Here is a 22,487-nt window from a genome sequence, read left to right as displayed (position 1 = left end):
TCCTTAGGACTTTTCACTGCATTAAAAAGCAATTTATAAGTGTAAATTATTGTTAAATAAAGAGGAATCATGTTGACAGAATGGAACTCAGTGGCAGTGACCAGTGTAATGTTGTATTCCATTTATGAGCAATTAAATGCAACCAGTCTCCTGTAATTCTTTGCAATTGCAATTTTATAATTCCATAAAGTTTTATCATCAAATACCAATGAAACTGCCTGGGTGGCCCTGGAGAAGGAGCATGCGGTGTCCGCCAATACACTTGAGGCCTTCTGCAACCGGTGGACACTAGCAACAACATTATTATTTAATTTGATAAGTTTCCTTTGTTTTGTATGATCTGGGGTTCTATTAGTTGTGCCTCTCTAAAAAGGGGACATTTTTGCTAGATTTCTTTTATTTGGGTTGATGACACTGGGGCAACCCAGTGTCTCCTTACGGGTTAACAGGAAAGGCATATTCTTGAGATTTTCCGTTGCTGGTGGGCACCGCAGGGACTGGAGTGTATTTATAGGGAATAATATTATATAATATATATAATTATTAACTTTTGTTAATTTTTTTGTTTAATTACACTGGGCAACCCAATGTCTACTTATGGGTTAACAAAAAAGGAGTACCAATGTATACCAATTGACAGTACAAGTGCCATTTAACTTACTATGCATCTGCAAAGCTCAGCAAAGGTCAGCTTCCACACTGGAAAATGCCAAGTGAAAAGTGATATAGAAGGGGAAAAAGAAAATAGTTTCTTTACATGATTGATTCCATGTGAACCGATGAGATTCTAAAGATTACAAATTGGTAAGAAAACTGAATATAAAAATTTGATTTGATGTTGATATTGGAAGCCTTCTCTATCCTGTTTTCTAGTAACATTAGAGAGGTATTTCTTTCTGTTAAAAAAGTCAGTGGGTAAATGCACCACAGTGAGGAACTGCTATTTGTGGGATCTTGCTGTGCACAATAGGCTGCCTCATTGGCCTACGTGGCGGGTGACTACACTTCAAAAAATAATTTATTGGATTTGAAATGCTTTGGGATGATGTGATAAGGTGCTTTGTAAATGCAATTTTTTTTTCTTCCTATCCCAAGCACCTCAGCTGCAATCAGTTGAATTCAGCACATATCTGCAAATAAACCTTCCTAGTCTACATGGGTCAATTATTCATTGGATAAACCAGTGCAGCCACCATTGGGGAACCCTGCTGCTAATTTTAATGCATTTTTGGCCCCTCCATTTGCATGATTCATGCACTTTTGCAACCAGGAAATAGAGCTGTCTCTGGGCCTCTGCTAACATTGCTTTTGTACTGGCCACAAGGCAATTTGTCCTCAGAATTCATCTCCTTCTGGGGAATCGCTGAGCACCCAAAATAGTTGAAATCACGAATTAAGTGGGAGACTATATGTTCTATCATTGTGACACAGAACCCCAATATGCTGTCACCACACAACCTACGTACATCACTCATTAAAGCCCCAGATCATTTTTACAAATAAAAAAAAACTGCAAATGCTGGTCCACAGCAGGTCTATCACCTTGCTATATTTTTCTTTTTCCCAGTCAAGTAACCTTGTCCTCAACTTTTCTGTTCTTAGTTATATCGTGGTCATGGTTTCCCAAAAATTGCCCTACATTAAAATTACAGACTTACTCCAAATCAGGTCAAGTCATGCTTCCTTTCTTGTTTAGCAACATATTTTACTGAGAAAACAGTGCTGAACACACTGCAAAAAAAACTCCCCTTTTTTATTACAATCACTTTCGCAATTATAGAGTTATAAAATAGTTATAACTCTTTTGTCAATAAACAACTCTCTAATTTCTTTACAAATTTCACCCTCAACTTCCTTTCCACTGTTCGGTGCTCTACAATATACTCAAGGTAATGTGTGATCCCTTGCTATTGTTTTGCTCATTTCGCAATTTCAATTCTTATTTGTTCGTGCTATGATATTATTTCTGATGAATACTGCTATCCATCCTGCCTTTCTTCCTTCCTTATCCCTTCTGAAGTTTTTATACCCAGGAATATTTAATTGTCAATTGTGATGCTGCTGCAGCCATGTTTCCATTACTGCTATTATTTCATGATATTCAATCTTAATTAATGATTCTTGTTTCCCAGTTTCATTTCCATACTCTGTGTATTGATGTGTGTACATTTTACAGATGCTGAGGGACCTGTTATGTATTCACAGCATTTTCATTTCTTATTTCAGATCACTTATACCTTGCATGTGGTCTCGCAACCAAGAGATATTTTTCATTTCTCCACTTGGCATTCTAAAAACAGAATGGCCTGCAGCGAGATATGACAAATTTCTCCACTCAGGAGACTGACTACAATTCACTCGTGTTGACTTTGGTACTGGTAAGCTGTCCGATCAGTCTGATGATTGGAGTGCCTGATTGTATTGCCAGCCATGATAAAGCTTCTGTGTATTATCACAGCAACAGTTTCTAACCTTCTTCTTTATTATTAGGATCTCTTATTTTAAAAGCAGGCATGGAAACTCTTACCATAATAAAGGCCGAGAAATTGGTTTTGCGCTGGAAACCGGCTTAAAGTGGGCGGCGAGCCTGGAACGTGAGCCCGAGGCTCGCTCCAAATTGGGCCTTGGGCTTCATTTCCGTAAAACTGGTATCCCAATGCAGCTTGCTGGTCAGGGCCTTGGCAAAATTGGCTGGCTCGGCCACAGAGCTGGCCCGCAGGTAGGTCCTGGCAGGGGGATGTGAATGGGATGGGGGCAAGCCTGGGCCGGCAGCATGCTCCTCTTTGCTCCACACTAAGGTAAGTAAAAAAAAAAATTCCGTACCTTGTTGTCGGCGGCCTTCAGGACCACTGGTCAGGCCGTAGCAGACTCAATTTCTGCCAAATTTGTAGGCGGGTTCCAAAATAGGCATTAAGCCTCTGATTAGCATGTTCAAGGAGCCTAACACCAGTTTCAGGTGGACGCCCTGGACGCTCGGAAGTTGCGGCTTCCAGTTTGACAGCCGGCTCAATGGCTTGGGATACTGCTTGGCATTGAAATCAGTGGAAAGGAAAATCGGACGAGGTGTCTAACGAGTGGCTGATCCGCCACGGCCAGATTTATGCCCCCCGCCGAAGTTGGAAATTCTGCACGTGAACAGTGGTCGGGAAGGTCCACTTTGTCGGCTTGTACAGTAACACTCAAGCTGCTTCCATCTAAAAAAAAGGCCATGGCTGCCTCTATTGCCAAGCTGCTTTCCATTTATGTTGCTGGAAGCATTACTGCTGTCAGAATCTTAGACTGAAACTATATCTCTCGTTGGTGCCCACTGCCACTAGCAGTAAGAGTATGACCTCATTTGAATTGCTGTTAACATCAATAACAGCAATGTAAAGATGGGATTACTTTTTCTTTCAAACACTTCATGAATTTTCAGGGAAAGAAATCAACATGCAGAATCTCCATTCCTGGCTTGAATCCTACTTGCAAAATGTTTGCTTAATAAAAACGTCTGAGAGAGCTTGTTTTTCACCAATTAGCTACTAATACTTGGTTTCTGACAGGACTGTTCACTATTACTTGAAAAGCAGAATTCAGATGAATTGACAGTTTACAGCAAATTGGTGAACTGCTGTTGAGACATCGGCCCTGATATTTAGGGGGAGGCGGGGAGGGAGGGAGGCGCGTGTCAGCGGCTGGAAAACCCAGAAATACCAGGAAGGCAGAGGTCCTGCCGAATTTAACGGCAGGACCTCATTAGAATTTTTTTACTCCATTTGCTGCCAAGCAGCTGGCCAGATGGAGAGGCTGGCCGACTTCCAGGCGGGAAAGCCTCCTGTAGAAGACCGCTGGGGACAGAGAAGATTGTGGTTCTGTGGGGGGAAGGATTGGAACGTGACAGCGAGGAGGGAGGGAGGAAGAGATCGCGAGGGGGGGGAGACATCACGGGGAGATACATCGCTGGGGGGTGGCGGCCAATTGTGGGGGGAGGGTCGGCTGATCGCAGTGGGGGGAGGCAGATCAGGGCAGGTTTGCTAGGGGCCGAGAGGAAGCACCCCTGCTCCTCCTGGCCCACAAGCAGTGCTGGAAAAGTGCTTACCTGCTGGATTCGGCATCTCCCACCTCCCTTCAGCTGCCGGTTTTGCCAAGCCGTGGGAAATTCCCCCCATTGGCACAAATGGAAAGAGCATTTGTATATCTATTAGCATGGAAATCTCGATTTACATCACCTCCCTTCCTAAAGGACTTTCAGTGTAAAGCTACTCATGGAGCATTTTGGCCACAAAAATGAGCATTTCCAAATTTTACCTTCACCCGTGATTATAGCAAGTTTAAAAAGTAAAACAAAAAAAGCAACTGGATTAAAACTACTCCCAAAACCAAATTAAGAAGAAAAAAAATTCTGAGCCTTTTGCCCATGGCAAGGCAAATGATCCAAAAATTCAGCTCATGGTACAATAACCATCTGGTAAACCAATCAAGTGGTGCCCCGGACTGAGAAGCATTTTACAGTATGTTTTTGATCTTGCCCTGGCACTTTTCTAGCAGGGGCTTGCCTTATTGGGCAAATGTTGTGTAGAGTGGAGAAACAAAGTGGGGGAGAAAAATAAAGTTTTAAAACCAAAATGTTGCTTTCCCCCCCCCCCCGAGTGACCCATTTACTACCCTGGTCGTGCATTGAAAAATCCCAGGTCCCTTTTATAAAAATAAAGCACATCAGCTTTACAAATCTTCAAGTTTGCAAGTTGCCATTTCAACAACATTCACCTCAATCAACCTTCCACGCAGGGCACAGACCTTGTAACAGTTCAGTGCCAATTATGACAGAACACCCAGTGCTTTCTCCACTAAATCAGCAAGTAAACACACATGTCAACCTAGAAAACTGGCAAAAGCTAACTAGCAGCTTTAAGGAAGCTGGTCCAGCCCCCCCACCCCCAAAAGCTGGAAGACAAGGTGGTAGACTGAAGCTGCAGTGGGGCTGGGCTAGTAGGTACACCCAGCATTTCATCACTTTTATTGTAGGAGAGTGCAGTTCAAAGCAATGGTGGGTTTAGAAATTACTTAAGGGAGATGCGAGTGCTAGAGACATGAGATTTATTTTCCAAGGGAACCTGGAGGCATCCCCAGAAAATGTCAGCGTCCATTGCAATTCTGCCTTTCAAGCCAAAAACAATTAACGATATTTTAAATATGAAAATAAAAGCAGTTGTACGGACTTCAATACAAGTTAGGGGATTCAATAAACTTGACCCCCAGATACATATTAATTTGTGAACTGAAATCTTTACAGCACACACCTACAATAATCCCAGGCAGCAGTGTGCAAGACAAAACTAGCTCAATGTCAAATCTGTCTCTGTTTCTGACCCCACATCAGCCAGGAGGTAGGCACAGGATAACATGAAGTGACAGTATGCTGATTTAACTATTTGAAATAAGCATCTTTCATTTTTAAGGAAGGAAAAGGGCGAGTCAATATCACTGAAACGAAAATGTAGGTCTGAGTTCTGATGAATGGTCACACCCAAACATTAATAACCTGCTTTGAACTCTTTTAGATAGTGATTAACTTGCTGTGTCTTTTCAACATTTTCAAACACATGAAGCTAGAAATCACTGTTGGTAATCATAGCAGATCAATCCTTAACACACTCAAATTACATTCCTCTGTCTGCTATTTTAATGAAAGGGGGTTAATATATTTTAAATAAATGGGTTAATGCCCTCCATTAAAACAGAGGAGAGACGAAAGTCATTCGAATGTGTTAAGAGCTGATCAGCTATTATCACTAACAGTCATTTCATCATAATATTATAGTATCATTGTATGATCCAGCACAGAAAGAGGCCGTTGGGCCCATCGTGCCCGTGCCAGCTCTTTGGAAGAGCTATCCAATTAGTCCCACTCCACTACTCTTTCCCCATAGCCCTGTAAATTTTTTCCCTTCAAGTGTTTATCTAATTCCCTTTTGAAAGTTATTATTGAATCTGCTTCCATCACCCTTTCAGGCAGAACATTCCAGATCATAACAATTCTCTGCATAAAAAATGTTTCCTCATGTCACCTCTGGTTCTTTTGCCAATCATCTTAAGTCTGTGTCCTCTGGTTACCGACCCTTCTGCCACTGGAAACAGTTTCTCCTTATTTACTCTATCAAAACCATTCATGATTTTGAACACCTCTATCAAATTTCCTCTTAACCTTCTCTGTTCTAAGGAGAACAACCCCAGCTTCTCCAGTCTCTCCACATAACTGAAGTCCCTCATCCCTGGTACCATTCTAGTAAATTTCTTCTGCACCCTCTCTAAGGCCAGGACATTCTTCCTAAAGTGTAGTGCCCAGAATTGAATACAATACTCCAGCTGAGGCCTAACCAGCATAACTTCCTTGATTTTGTACTCTATGGGGGTGATTTTAGGAGGCAATTGCGGGTGCGTTGGGAGCGGGGGGCACCGAAAATTGCGGAAATCCTGTTCAGGTTCAGAAGCCGGCTCCAACCCGCCGACTTCCGAGTTTCCCAGGGACGCACCAGTGTGCGCGCGGGCGACCTGAGAATGGAAGTCTTGCCGGCAATTAAAGCCGGCGGGATGATAGTTAAAGAGCCAAATGTACCTCATTGAGGTACTTAAGGCACTTTACCTGTGACAGATGAAGGGATTAGAAAGATTTTTAACTTACCTGGGCGGCTTGCCCACTGCTTCTGATTCACGCCTGGTTAAACCAGGTGTGACGGGCCGGATCAGGGGTCAAGAAACGAAATAAATTAAATAAAAAACCACGGAAGGAAGTGAAAACACTAAATTAACCTACCTTTGAAACTAGCTCTGATGTCCGATGTCTCTTGCTCTGATGTCCCCCTCTTCAACTTCCTGATGTCCCCCCGATCTTCCCCCATGTCCTCCCGATCTTCCCCTCACCCCCCATTTTCCTCCCGATCTTCCCCCTCCCTCCCCCACCCCCGATCTTCCCCTCTACCCCCCCTCACCCCCCGGTCTACCAGTCCAACGCTGTCAATCAGGCTGGCTGCCAGGCGCAAAACCTGGAGAGGATGTTAATCACTATGAATCAACGTGTGATCACGTCGGAAACGGTAAGTTTGGTTCATGTGGGTTTGCCACGCGCACCTTCACCCCCCCCGCTGCCGACCCATTGTAAAATTGAGAATAAAGCCCAGGATCCCATATGCTTTTTTAACAGCCTTCTCAACTTGTCCTGCCACCTTCAAAGGTTTGTGTATATACACCTCCAGATCGCTCTGTTCCTGTACCCCCTTTAAAATTGTACCAATTTCGGGTCTGTAATTGCACTTTCGACTCTTTCAAAGGAAATACAAACCATTTCACAGTACAATCACTAAACCTGCAAGTTTGAACTTTGGAGGAAGTGACAGTGTCAGAGCAACCCGGCCCGGAAGTGAGCTCACTTGAGACCCCAGAAGTGGTTCCATGGGGGAGGAATTTTAACCCCCAAGAACGGGCGTGTTGGGTACAGGTGGGTAGTTAAAATATTTGATTTTTGGAGCGCGACTGCAACCCGGCTCCAATGCATCCACTTCCGAGTTTAACGGACGCGCGTTTGGATGCGAGTAACCTACTTGCCGCAGTCGGGAGCTTAATTAGTTCAGGCGGGTGGGTATTTATAGCATCAATTAACGTCCTTGTGAGACGATAAATAGGTCTTTTAAAATTGAATTTCACTTAACTTTAAATTTAACGCCTCCAGCACGGGTTTGCCGGGACTCGTGAATCTCGCCAGTGAAAAGGAGGCCAGAAGTGTCGGATCATGAGGTAAGTTCCTTTGTTGCACTGCCTGTGGGCCAGGAGGAGCAGGAGTGTTTCCTCCAGGCCCAACAAGCTTACCTGATTAGACCCCCGTGATCAGCCGACCCCCCCCCCCCCCAATCCCCAATCCCGATGGTTGAGACCTCCCCTGTTGGCTGAGATCTCCCCCATTGGCCAACTTCTCACCTTCCCTGATGACAGAGTTCTTACCTACCCCACCCCCAACCGCTATTGCCCCCCCCCCCCCATCCAGCCCCCAAAGATCCCAATCTCTCCCCGACCTCCCCCATATAAACCCCAAGGACTCTGATCTCTCCCTGGCTGATTCCCACCTGACACAAAGCCAGCCTGTCAATCTGGCTGGCTGCCGGGTGTGAAACCCGGAAGGAAAATTTTTATCCTTCAAATGAGTTGCGATCGCAGATTCCGACCCGCTAACTTCACTTCCGGGTTCACATCCGATAAACCTCCCCCCTGCTCTCTTCCCAGCTCCAAGTCAAAATCCAGGCCATGTTGTCACTGTGCACTCCCTAAAAGGAATGCATAAAAAACATGGTTTTTAGGAAAGAGGGGAACTGAATGACTGAATTTTACACTTTCAGGTGGACCTGACGCACTGCCTCCAGTCTGCAGTTTTCAATCTAATATACTGTTAGATTATTAATGTCGCTCCTCACCTTTCCCCTTGGATGTTGCCCACTTTAATGTGGATGGTATGGGCTTTCTCCCTGGTCATTGCATGGTAACAAAAGGGTCCTCCACCACCAGCATGTAAACCAACTGAAAACCACTTTCAATGTTACAAAACATTGGTGAGTATTGCAATTCAGCTACAAACAGGCCAACTGTCTGCATCGTACATCATAGTAGTACATTGTAGTAAAATCCTAAGTATGGAAAGCTCGTGTTATTCTTTAAATTAAACAAAATACTGTAATAGTCCAACCCATTCCCTTTTGTATTTCCAAACCTTGACAGTGCACTGATAGGAATGCTGAAACTAAATTAGCTTATGCATTCACAGCAGAAAAAACTTTCATATCTTTAAAAAAAAATCTGCAACTAGTCTTGAAGAAAAGAAGCCTTCACATAAAATAAATGTCAGGCATGCTCCGGAATGGCCTTTTGAGGAAAATTATTTCTTTTTTAAATGCATTTTAGCAGCTTACTTGCTACATATATTTTATTTAGGGACAAACAGTAAATAAATCCACCTGTGATTGCAACTCTCAGAAACTGTTAGCTCATCTAAAACATTTCTATCTTGAGTTCATGCGCAGTAATAGCTTACTGATTGCTTCCAAGAGACTCCAGTCCCACCCTCTAACCAATTTGACTAACTGATATGGACAACCTTCCTATATCAGTGAAAAAGCCGATTTTTCTTGTAAAATGCTCAGCTGACACATGGGTTGAAATAATATCAGCTTAAAAAGTTGACTTTGGCCTATATAATCAAAAGATACATGTGGCAATGAATAATACAGACTACCAACCAGGGCCAAACTTTTACAGAGACAAATATAGCTGCCTACAGCTGTTAGTACGTCACTATTACATTGCAACATATGTGAGTTTCAGCAAGCTGCTTTTATAATTCTTATCTTTAGTGCACGTATGTAATAAGGCTTTGTATTCAACCTACTTATCTAACTTTTATCCTTCCTACAATCCAGGACAGAACAAAGTTAGAGGCAGCTACCAGCGGTGAAAATCTGCAGGTTGGCCGCTTCTGATTGCTAAACAATTACTAAGCACACATGGGAGGATCAGGCTTGGCCGTGAGTGGTCCCCTCCACCCATAGACAAGCAGCCTGACACCACTCAATGAGGAGGCTCTCTAACATGAAGAATGGAAACCATGGTGAGGTACCAGCACCCCTGAATCAAACTAAATTAAGAGCGTCACCACTTTCATGAAAAGGAAAGAGGGGAGCTGCTAATAGATGTACCTTCAAATTTTGGTGGAAAAAAACGCCTGATATTTAATATGATAACAATTATAATATTGGCTGCGTTGCAGTAAACCTTATCGAATAGTTAAAAGCTTGTTTGTGAAGAATTGCCACCAACTAAAGTGTTGCTATGGTTGCAGAATCCACAACATTATTGTTTACAGGAAGAATATGAATATTTTGTATCAACACAACACTAGAACGAGAGAGTACATGTGAACAATTTCCTGAATGTTACTTAACCTTAGTTAAACAGATCTTTCGTCTGCACTGTTCATTCACAGCTCGAACATTTCTCCATGAAGAGTAGGGGAGGGGAATTGTATTTTGCTGATGGGGCAAGGGCACAGATGGCTTAAGCAGCTTAACATTCATCCTGTTCACTAAATCAATCTATTTCTAGGGCAAGTCATTTGATTTAGAAACATCTGCAGATTAGTGACTGGAGGATTTATAGAGTATCTAATATTTGTATGTCCTTTCATCCAAGGCCTCAGCTAATGTTACAGATCTCAATACCCGAACAGTGTTAGAAGTACAATATACACTAGGTAATCTTTCTTTACAAAAAAAGAGCATTTCTCTTGTGGCATTTCTCATGAGCAGTTTAGGATTTGGTGTATGGTTGTGATGTGTAGCTGTTAACCTGGTCTGTCCTTTTAAGGACTCTGCTCAAGTACTCCCTGTGAGAACTGAGAATGCAGATGCTTGTAAAACTTCTTCAGATCAAGGGTTCAATTTTGAAATGGTGGTAGGTTGGCAGCAGTTGGGCAGGGGGTGAAGGTGCGGGTGGCAAACCCGAATAAATAAAACTTACTGTTTCCGATGTGATCGCAACGTAATTGATGGTGATTAAAGGTCTTTCTGGGTTTCGCGCCCGGCACCTAGCCTGATTGACAGGCTGGCTGCAGACAGGAGCTGCAACGCCAAGTGGGGGAGACAAGAGAGAGAACGAGACGTCATTCGGCGCTGGAACGGAAGGTCGGTTGGGGGGGGGGTGAGAGGGGAAGATCGGGGGGGGGTGAGGGGGAGATTGGGGGAAATCGGGGGGGGGGTGAAGAGGGGAGATCGGGGGGTGAAGAGGGGGAGATTGGGGAGGTGAAGAGGGGGAGATTGGGGGGGTGAAGAAGGGGAGATCGAGGGGACATTGGGGTGTGAAGAGGGGGAGATCGGGGGGGAGATTGGAGAGGGAGACATCGGACATCGGAGCAGGGTGGAAAGGTAGGTTGATTTTGTGTTTTCACTTTGTGCAATGGTTTTTTATTTAATTTGTTTCGTTTCATTTTTGCCTGATCCAACCCTTCACGTCTGGATTCACCAGGCGTGAATCAGAAGCCGTGGGAAAGCCGCCCAGGTAAGTTAAAAATTGTTCGAACTACCTAATATGTCACAAGTAAAGTGCCTTAAGTATCTCAATGAGGTACATTTGGCTCTTTAATTATCATCCCACTGGCTTTAATTGCCGGCGGGACTTCCGGATTCGGGACGCCCGCACGCACACAGGTGCGTCTGTGGGGAACTCAGAAGTCGTCAGGTTGGAGCCAGCTTCCGAACCTGCTCTGCATTTCTGCAATTTTCGCAGCCCCCCTGCCCCCAACGCACTCGCAATTTACGTGTAAAATCGAGCCCCAATTGTTTGCAAATTTCAGGATCCAGGTCCAAAGAACCCACTGAAATACCTTTCTTTCTCTTTTTTTTAAAAAAGAGATTGCTTTGCATCTGTAACCAAGTGTGATGTCTGCTGTGTGACAAGATTTCTTAATGTGGAGATGCCGGTGATGGACTGGGGTTGACAATTGTAAACAATTTTACAACACCAAGTTATAGTCCAGCAATTTTATTTTAAATTCACAAGCTTTCGGAGGCTTCCTCCTTCCTCCTTCGTCATTTTCACATCGTTCACCTGACGAAGGAGGAAGCCTCCGAAAGCTTGTGAATTTAAAATAAAATTGCTGGACTATAACTTGGTGTTGTAAAATTGTTTACAAGATTTCTTAAGGCATTGTTTTAGGTGAGTCAAAAGTTACATTGCGACAAGCACGTGTTTCTAAACACAGCTTTAAACATAAATATTTGCCTTCTAGTTCCTTCGTGTTCCCTTCATGGTTAGAGGTATAATTTAAAATGTTTTGAACAAATATAATACAAATTGTAATTCTTTTCAAACCTATGGTATCAAATAGACAGGTTGTTTTCCATATGCTTAGAGAGCAAACCTTTATAGTGAGGACTAAGAACTATAAAACTGAAAACATGATTAAATTAATTTGCATCCTTCCCTCTTTATCAAATATCTCTGACAAAGTACTTAGTATTACTTACTAAAAGGTTCTACTTAAACTAAGGACTTTTATTCAGAACCTTCCATTAAACCTAAACAATGGTATAGACCTTCCAGAAGTTGTCATCCTTTCTGCTGTTGTTTTTGAGTTCTCGCTCAGAAACAAATAAATAAGCAAAATCTAGCTGTTCTATTTGACTCAGAAAAATTGAACAAAATTTCAAAAGTTCATAGACAAGCTGCTGTAATTATTATGTAAATAACCCCTTGAATATGATAACTTACATCAAATTTCAGTGAAGAGTACCTCAGATAAAATTCTAAACATCATGATTTACATTGCCATGTTGCTTTTACATAAGGAAATTAAATTCAAATTTCTAACAATGCTTTCCTCAATGTAAGGGTTATCTTTTCTGTGGTTCTATGATTCATCAATGGACAGCAGGGGAAGAGACAGTGCTTGCAAACAACAAATCCTGGCATCTTCTGTGAATACCCAGCCTTGCTGAGCATTATTAAAAAATTCTGGTTGCTGTAGGCATAGATACATTCTGGGAGCTGGAGGTTGCTACTTTCTGAGTACTTTCAGTTGAGAATAATGTTGCTGGGAATCCACATGAACTTAATACTCAGGCTTCTCAGATGGTCATAGACATCCAACAGAAAATGTTGTTGAGACATTTCAAACACAGAAATTGTAAAAGGTAAGTTTAATCATTCTCTTGTAAGTTTTGTAATTTTTGTGGCCTAGAAATAATATGGAGCCACGCCCTCTTTTCAGGCACAAAACTGGCGCCTAAACATCCAATATGGCATCGGAAGTGCGCCACCCGCCATATTGGTAAAGACAAAAAAGGAGGAGTCCAGACCCCATGCTTGAAACAGGCATATAGGCCCTTTGCATATGGAAATTAGGAACCTAACACCTGTTTGAGGCTAACCAGCAGTCCTTTGCAGCAATGGCTGGCTTTCACACGTCCAGGCAGTCATTGACTGCACACATGTTGCCATCAAGACAGCAGAACCCCAGTCAGCAGCCTTCATGAATAGGAAAGGCTACCACTCTGTTACTGTCCAGGTAGTTTCTGATCACAGAAACAGCGAGTTTGTGCAAGGTACCCAGGCAGCTGTCACAATGCATTTATCCTGCAACAGTCAACCATGCCCCCAATATTCAATTCTTCCAGGACCTTTCTTCACACAAAGGGCAGTGGAAATCTGGAACTCTCTTCCCCCAAAAAGCTGTTGAGGCTAGGTCAATTGAAAATTTCAAAACTGAGATTGATAGATTTTTGTTAGATAAGGGTATTAAGGCGCATAGATGGAGTTAAGATACAGATCAGCCATGATCTAATTGAATGGTGGAACAGGCTCGAGGGGCTGAATGGCCTATTCCTGTTCCTATGTTCCTTCCTATGTTCCATGGCAGGATGGCAGCTGGGGGACAAGATATGCCCGCTACGTCACGCCATCATTGCAAATGTTACTCCATTATTTAAGAAGGGAGGGAGGGAGAAACCAGGTAATCACAGGCCCAGTTGTGGGGAAGTTACTGGAATCTATCATCAGAGGCAGAGTGACTGAGCACTTGGAGAACTATGAGCTGGTCAAAGAGAATCAGTATGGATTTGTGAAAGATAAGTCATGTCTGACTAATCCAGTTGAATCTTTAAGGAGGCCACCAGCATGGTGGATACAGAGGGGGCAATGAATATTGTCTATGCTCAGGCTTCTCAGATGGCATTTAATGAGGTTCCGCACAAGAGATTAGCAAAAATAAAAGCACACAGAATTGGAGGTAACCTTGTGACATGGGTCAGTATTTGGTTAGGAGGTAAAGGCCCTTTGCATATACAAATAAGGGCATAATTCAGTCTCACTTTATAATCATACATTCTGTTTTCATTTTATATAATATTTTGATTTGATGCCATTTATCATTAAATAGTAAAACTGTGGGAAGCAGAAGTATAGAATTGGTTGGAGCTCAGGAACTCCCTGATCTACAGGCTGAGCAGCTGGGAGGCACAAATAGTTGGAATTTTAAACCCCTCCCCCACCCCCCAATGAGGGGCAGGGGGTTAAATTGTTAAAAATGTGAAACCCAACCTCAGCCCGCCGTGAACGTGCCTACTTCTGGTTTTACTGCGGCAGGTTCGGGACGGCCGAGTAACCCGCTCAGGAGAGGCGGGTCAGTGATTTAATATTTAAATGAGGCTGCGTCCCTAAGATTTTGGCAGCCATTTGAATTTAACAGCCGCGGGCTGGATTTCCCAGGGCTTGGGAAACCTAGCAGCTGAAGGGAGGCGGGAGCTGACAGATCCAGCAGGTAAATGCTTTTCCAGCACTGCTTGTGGGCTGGGAGAAGCAGGAGTGCTTCCTCCCCCACCCCCGGCCCTTCAAGCAAAACTTTTGCCACGATTTCTCCCTCTCTGTGATAGCTGACTCCCCCCCAATTTGCTGACACCCCCGCGATCTCTATCTCTCCCCCCACGATCTCTATCTCTCCCCCCCACCGCCATCTCTATCTCTCCCCCCCGCGATCTCTATCTCTCCCCCCACGATCTCTATCTCTCCCCCCACGATCTCTATCTCTCCCCCCCACCGCCATCTCTATCTCTCCCCCCCGCGCCATCTCTATCTCTCCCCCCACGATCTCTATCTCTCCCCCCCACCGCCATCTCTATCTCTCCCCCCCGCGATCTCTATCTCTCCCCCCACGATCTCTATCTCTCCCCCCACGATCTCTATCTCTCCCCCCCACCGCCATCTCTATCTCTCCCCCCCGCGCCATCTCTATCTCTCCCCCCCGCGCCATCTCTATCTCTCCCCCCCGCGCCATCTCTAACTCTCGCCCCCCCGCGCCATCTCTATCTCTCCCCCCCCCGCGCCATCTCTATCTCTCCCCCCCGCGCCATCTCTATCTCCCCCCCCCGCGCCATCTCTATCTCTCCCCCCCCCCGCCCCATCTCTATCTCTCCCCCACGCGCCATCTCTATCTCTCCCCACCACGCCATCTCTATCTCTCCCCCCCCCCCGCGCCATCTCTATCTCTCCCCCACGCGCCATCTCTATCTCTCCCCCCCCCCGCGCCATCTCTGTCTCTCCCCCCCGCGCCATCTCTATCTCTCCCCCCCGCGCCATCTCTATCTCTCCCCCCCGCGCCATCTCTGTCTCTCCCCCCCGCGCCATCTCTATCTCTTCCCCCCGCGCCATCTCTATCTCTCCCCCCCGCGCCACCTCTATCTCTCCCCCACGCGCCATCTCTATCTCTCCCCCTGCCCCGCGCCATCTCTATCTCTCCCCCCCGCGCCATCTCTATCTCTCCCCCCCCGCGTCATCCCATGGCACCGCTCATATCTCCACCTCAATTCTGGTTGAACAATCGGCATAGTGAAGCAGCACGTGCGCTGTCTGTACCGATCAGGCGGGGTCCTGCTCTACAGCCCATAGCAAGTTTCCAAGATCATTTGCATCTGTTGTGCGCTGCCTAATTTTGCCACTCAGAGAGGGGAACCTCTCTGAGTGGCAAAGAAGTCCAACCAGCAGCCTTGGCAGTGGAGGAAGAACTCTTTATTGATCAGCCATTTTAACTAAACTACATGTAACTGTCAATCATAGAAACACTTCCGGGTCAGAGGGAACAGTCAGTGAACTTCATATACTTGACTATGGACACAAAGTTATACCAATTTTGATACAATATGCACCCTATTCAGCATTATACCACATAGATTTTAAAAGTGAATGCAGGAAATGGATTAAAGAATTAAAGTTGATCACTGAAAGGTTTTTCTTCATGCAGTATGAATATGGGTGGAAAATGCATCTTAGTAGCAGTGGCTAGAGCATAGCCATGTAAAATAGACATTCCAAAGTTTCAGTTACAAAAGTGAAATTAAGTAACCTCAAATGACTCGCTTGGGTTTACTTTGGGTCAGAGTCCTGACATGTTTCCATAGCAGTGGAATTCTGATGCCAGGAATTGAGTCACATGTGTTTAGGGATGAACAAACAGCCTCCAGTCAAATTCAGGCTCAGTCTGAACCACTAAAAATTTTTTCTCTCCATGAGCTCAAAAGAGAAAATAAATATTTGCCTTATTCATTTTCATTTCCATTTCCATTCTGTCATTGAAACTCAAACCAACCACACTCATTCACACACAAATCGCACACACCCAACTCTGGCCAAATCAGACAAATTTAGGTGAATTCGGAAGGTGGTTTTGATTGGCGTGGAATTTCTAACAGCCGCACTGTCTCCTGACATTACATTAGCATCGCTGGTTTACAGAAGTGTTATTAATTCAGGACTCATCTTTAGTCAATTTGTGAGAATCACAGGAATTGAATCAACTCAAAAGTTTTAAAGCAAATAGTGATTTGTGATGTGGAAATACCTTCAAACGTGAAGCCTTCTTCATATCAGGAATGCAGCTAAATTTGGTTTATAAATATTGTTATTTGTTATGAGTTTGTAGCTTTTCAGTTTTAGTTCTCGCTGTTTAAACACGTAAGGCCAGATTTTCCTGTTCCTGTACTTAGGGCTAATGGATCACCTGGGCGCAGTGAATACAAGACAACCCAGACGGGGAAGAGTGCACTCCCAGAAGGATTCCCACCTGATTGTCCTACCAATGGATGATTAACAGAAAAATCCGGGCAGACTCAGTTCGAGATGTGTGCCCCTCTCTACCTGATTCTCCTATATTCGCTGTGCCCAGGTGATCCAAAAGCCCCAGGCACAAGAACAGGAAAATCTGCCTCTCAGTTTACTTACTGAAAAGTTTAAAATGCCAAAAGCCTAATTTGTGGACTTGCAACTGCTTTACACCACGGCAGTGCATTTTCAGGCAATACCAGGGTTTCTGGTGTTGTCGAATTCAATGGCTCGACTGCTGGGTCCTGTTAGTGCTGATTGTTTGCTCCAAACACACCATGTGCTGGATTTTCCTCCACAATCCTGCCACAGATCGGGCAGGATAGCAGTGAAAAATAGGGGGGAAACTGGGTAGCGAGGCCTACCATTTCACTCCTGCCTCGACCTCAAGCTTTGTGTCCCCCCTCCCCCCTACCCCGCCTCAGCCCCGAAGGCCGCCGGTCACCCCTCAGTCACTGATTGGGGAGAGAGGACTTAGTTGTGGTCTCCCCTCCCTCCATATAGGCTCCAAACAATTATCTCCTGAAAGCCTCGGTCCAGCGAAATTGAAGGGGGGGCTTGATGCATATAAGAGAGAGAAGGGAATAGAGGGATAAGGGGGGAAGGTTGGAAAAAGGTAATTAAGAGTTGGAAGAGGCACCTGTGGAGAATAAAGAACCGGCATAGGCCGGTTGGGCCAAATGGCCTATTTCTGCGCTGTAGAGTCTATATCATTTTATGACGCTGCAGTGTTTTGGGTTCTGCAGCCCCCTTTCAAACTTCCTCCTCTTTTGTTGCTGCAACATTGCTACATTTCCCTCCTCTGCTGCAGCGACTCCCTCTTGATGGAGGAGATCCCGCCAAGAGCCCACCCCGTATCTGTAATGAAGCGCCAGGAGGAAATTTGGTCAAGGTCAGGTATTGGAAAATCCAATCCTGTTTGTTTAAAAATACTCAGATTACCCTTCCCCCGTGGCTTAGTCTATAAAGTTCCCACCTGAACTGCTGTTACATTACACAAGACCTATGCTGATACCCACTTTTCAGTAGTCTATGGTTTCATGCAAATGGCTACAAGCTGAATGTAAAACTCCCAGAACTCACTTAGACCAATGAAATATAGCGTCTGTCCAACAGTGGGTTTTAGTGAGAGGCACTAGCGCGGGTATCTTACAATGTAAAAGCAGCAAAACTACACAGACCAGAAGCCGCCCAGGTTTGATTCCTGCTCTGTACTAAATTAGCTTATCACAACCAACACAAGTAGTTGGGGCTCTACAATTAGCTTCAAAGTGCTTTTAGGTTGCACTTTAGTTGGGCACTAGGGCTGAGTTAAAAAAAAAATCAGCTGCTTCTGGTGGCTGACCTTAACGAGATTGGCAAGTTGGCTCCAAGTTTGCGGCCAGCTATGCGACATCCAGGTGTTGGGAGAGGGCAGTCCTAGCATCCACTAAACATAATCTGTGCCCCTAAACCAGGAGGATAAAATCAGCCAGTATATCTACTCCTGGTTGCGATCCAGTCATCATCACTGGAAAGTGCACATAGATGTCATGTATAAAGGGTAGTGGGCTTTACTGTGATACCCTCCACAGTTGAATAGCCTGCCAACACTCACTGGAGTAATTTTAACTTTGGGCGACAGTGTAAAATGGGTGATATCGAATCGGCCGCCCATTACACGCCCCGCCTGATTTAACCTTCCATTGACTTCAATAGAAGGAAAATCGGGCATGGTGCATAATGGGTCTCGGCCATTATCGCCTAAAGTGAAAGTTACCCCCACTGTCTTAGCACACACATGAAGAATGGCCACTCAGATAAGGTAATAAAGGACTCTATTTACGTGTGTAATTCAACCGTAGTATGGTTCTGTGACTTAAGGAGGTGACAGGAGAAAAAAAGGTTGTTCATATAGATTGTCTAACCACATTGCTAACTAACATTGATCAGAAATGTTGATCAGAAATGTTGTTGCATCGTGCAACCTCTGCTGTTGTTGCCAAACTTCTGATGCATCCGCTAGATACAATCAGTTACAAGTTCCTCTGCACTGTAGGTGCATCACAATGTAAGTTCAAGTTATAGCTAACAGTGGCAAAAACTGTCTTCCTGATAATCAGACCATTTTGCATTGTCTACTTTGCAATATGTGACTGTATCCGAATTGTGACCCAAAATCGGACCATTAGGCTAGTACAATAGCAGATGAAGAAACATACAGCCTCAGCAGTGTAAAAGTTAAACCACATTATTTACCTACACAGGAATTGTTTAGGAACAAGAATTTTAAAAAAATCTTCTTACACCTCTGGACTCGTCTACTTCTACTTGAAGGTGAACTGTCTAACCTATCACTCCTTATTAACTGCCACTCCCCATTTGGGTAATCTTTCTAGCTTTGAGATCTGCCTCTTCATACTCCAAATGCAAACAACCATTTGCTTCTTGCCCAGATCATTAGGCCAAAAAAGACCCAGTTACCACAGTAACTATAACAAAACCTGTAAGTTACTAAAAACTTCTTAGATCACAAGATCTGTTAGTTGTCTCCAAATAACCCATTCCTTTTTTCCTAAGCAGAATAATGCTAAAATAAAGAGACAATTTAAGGTCTTATGCAGAAATGAAACTTGCTAATCTACTACACAGGTAGTAAGTAATCTGTTAGATTATTTTTTAAATTTGCAAATGTAACATTAATTCATTCTTTAAAACTGACTTCACATCACATTAGGGTAAGGTGTCTGTACCATTAAAGGGGCTGCCTGCAGCTAATGAATAATATCGTTGCAATATTTAGCAACAGAAAATAATTCTTCATATTATTACATAAAACACATATGCACACAAGTTAAAAACACAGGGACTGCTACTTTGCAGTGGAATATCTTGGAACATAAAATGTACAGTGAATGGTAAGTAGGATAATCTCCAGAAAAACACTTTTCAACCAATTGTTCATTGTAGGACAATTCACCATTTTCTTACTTTCATACTGAACAGGTAAATAACAGGGTAAGTAGGTCAATGGCAAATCATATCATAATATAACTAAACATATTTTAGTTTTGAATAGACCTGCCCTCCTCTTGGACAGGATGCTTGGAGAGTTTGTTTTTGTCTTATGTCATCCTATTGCTCAATTTATAAACAGGAGCTGGTCAATGACATGATTTTGTGTGTTTGCTTTCTTTGTTCTGCATGACTGCAGAAACCTGATTGATTACCAGACCTGCAACTGTTGCATTCTGATTAAAGAACTCAAACATTAATGAGTTGCAGGAAATTGTGCAATAAGAGATCCCGTGAGTTTATTACATGCCCTGCATGTGTTCTAATGGCAATGAAGGTTTGCTCAACTTGAATCAGTGCTTCAGCAAAGGAGGAGAGTAGAAAACAACACGGCTTAGACATTCGATCGTGCCTAAAAACAGACGCGCAGGGGGTGGGGCATGCCTGTTCATGGTTGCAAGGATCACATTAACTTGGTGCTGCCAGCTCATTATAATGAGTCTGGCGCGCAGCCAGCACTACCCCAAGCTATTCATTGGCTGCATGCCTATTTAGGGAGCGTGGAAAATCTCAAAATACTTAAGGTGAGTTACGCCATTCAGCTCATCCTAATTTATTCAACCAGAATAACCCCACACTCCCCCATTGTTGCATCATATCCTTTATTAAATGATTCCAATGTTTTCACCTACACTACTCTTAGAAATTAGAGGAATTCATTCCTTAAACCTCTCTGTCACTTCACCTCTCTTTTCTTCTTTAAGATCCTCCCTGAAACCTGTCTTTTTTACCAGGACTTTAGTCACTCCACCTAGTATCTTCTTCTTTGGCTTGATTTTTGTCTGATTACGCTTCAATGAAGCACCTTGGGCCATTGTTCTACATTAAAGGCGCTATATAAATATATCACATGTTAAGAGGTCAGTTCCTACAAAGGTGGTAAGAGGCTGGCTATAGCCTGGGCTGAGAGTTAAAATTTATCCGTTCATTTTTACAGGTAAAGGCTGACCAGAAGGAAAAAAAATGTGAGCATTCAGCCCTTTATCTGAATAGCATAGTGTGTTTTTGTTGTTTTGTATGTTACAGTAGCATTATAGAAGATGGTAAGAAAAATACCCTCTTATTATGCTATCACATAACTAGATATTGGGTAGTGTGGGCGAGCTCCAGAGTGTAAGGGACATGGGGATTGCTGACAGGAGTGTTCAGCACTATTGAACCTAAGGGAGGAACTGGAGCAGATCAGAAATCTGCAAAATAACAGTGGCAGCAATTGTGTTCATGTATATGGGTATGTACTAAGGATCACTGTGGGCCCAATACTAGGAGGGCAGCAGGTTCGCAGCGGGGGGTCGACTGGGTGAGTGGGTAACGCGCCCAGTGAAATCGGGGTGCTCCACACGGAATCACAGGCTAATTGGAGTCACTTACCTGTGCTTCTGGGTTTCGCGCTGGAAAGCTGCGCAGTGGGCAGACTGCGCATGCGCAGCATAGGCTGTCAGCTGGAGGAGCCCTATTTAAAGGGGCAGTCCTCCACTGACTGACGCTGCAGGAAATAGGAAAAATTACAGCATGGAGCAGCCCAGGGGGAAGGCTGCTCCCAGGTTTAATGATGCCTCGCTCCAGGTATTATTGGATGGGGTGAGGAGGAGGGGGAGGACAGAGATCTTCCCCCCGGCGGGCGGGAGGAAGCGGCCTGCCTCTGCCACCAAGAAGGCCTGGCTTGAGATGGCAGAGGAGGTCACCAGCACCACCAGCATATCGCCCACCTGCACACAGTGCAGAAGGCGCTTCAATGACCTCAGTAGGTCAGCCAAAGTGAGTACATTTACTCATTCCCCTACACTCCATCTGCCACATCACCGCCCCCACCCCATATCTCCTTCTGCACTGCCAACACTACTCTATCACATCACTCCTCACACCCACTCAAAGCTCATCCTCATCTTACCTGCACTTACTCACCTCGCCAGTACTCATCCCACCACTACCACTCAACCCAATCCTCATACAATCTCATGGCTCTATCTCATACTCACCCTCTCATGCATCTCTTTCACGGTCAGCCTCACTCAACTTACCACTACCTGTGCTGCAGCCACAGGGCATGAATCACATATGTGCAGTAGGAAGTGTAAGGCAAACATGTCGTGAGCATGAAGGGGATGCACAAGGGTGTTTGAGGGTTTGTCATGGTTTTTACCTATATTTAATTTCTGATCAACCCACATAACATATTATATTGTCACCACTACTGCCACGTCTTTGCGAATCTTGTCTGGTTTGTGCAATAATGCCCTTTCCTGAGGATCACTATGAAGACCCACAACTGATGCCACCCATTGTGTCACTACAGAGTGGGTGTAGGTGTATTTGCAGGGCTCTTTTGTGCAGACGACTGAGAGATGTTGGCGATGTCCCCGGTGGCACCCTGGAAGGATGCGGAGGAGAAGTTGTTGAGGGCAGTGGTGACTTTGAGAGCGACAAGTAAGAAGATGGTGCTCGGGCCAGCTGGGAGCAGCTCGGCATGAAAGAGACTGCAGATGGTCATTACTACATGTCGAGTGACTCTGAGCCTCCGTGTGCACTGCTGCTCAGAGAGGTCCAGGAAGCTGAGCCTCAGTCTGTAGACCCTGTGGCGAGGGTAGCGCCTTCTGCGACTCATCTCTCTCTGCGCTTGCCCTTCCTCCTGCTGTGCAGGTGGATGTGTCACAGCACTATATTGTGGAGCTCCACGTGTCAGAGGTGGACGGCGTGGACGGCGAGGCTGGTGATGTTGTTCGTCCTCTGAGGAGGTCATGACTGCAGCTATGGCGGTCCCCATCCGG

The 22,487-nt window shown here is 44.5% G+C and overlaps 1 long non-coding RNA gene across 1 annotated transcript in view; it reads right to left on the bottom strand.

Annotated features, from left to right (window-relative positions):
- The window catches only part of LOC137326627 (uncharacterized), a 74,440-nt gene that overhangs the window by 20,123 nt on the left and 31,830 nt on the right, over positions 1–22,487 (bottom strand). The window lies entirely within an intron of this gene.

The sequence above is a fragment of the Heptranchias perlo genome, chromosome 10, assembly GCF_035084215.1.
Source record: "Heptranchias perlo isolate sHepPer1 chromosome 10, sHepPer1.hap1, whole genome shotgun sequence".
NCBI lineage: Eukaryota > Metazoa > Chordata > Chondrichthyes > Hexanchiformes > Hexanchidae > Heptranchias > Heptranchias perlo.
The sequence above is the reverse complement of the archived record's forward strand: the minus strand, read 5'-3'. Positions and strand labels throughout refer to the sequence as shown.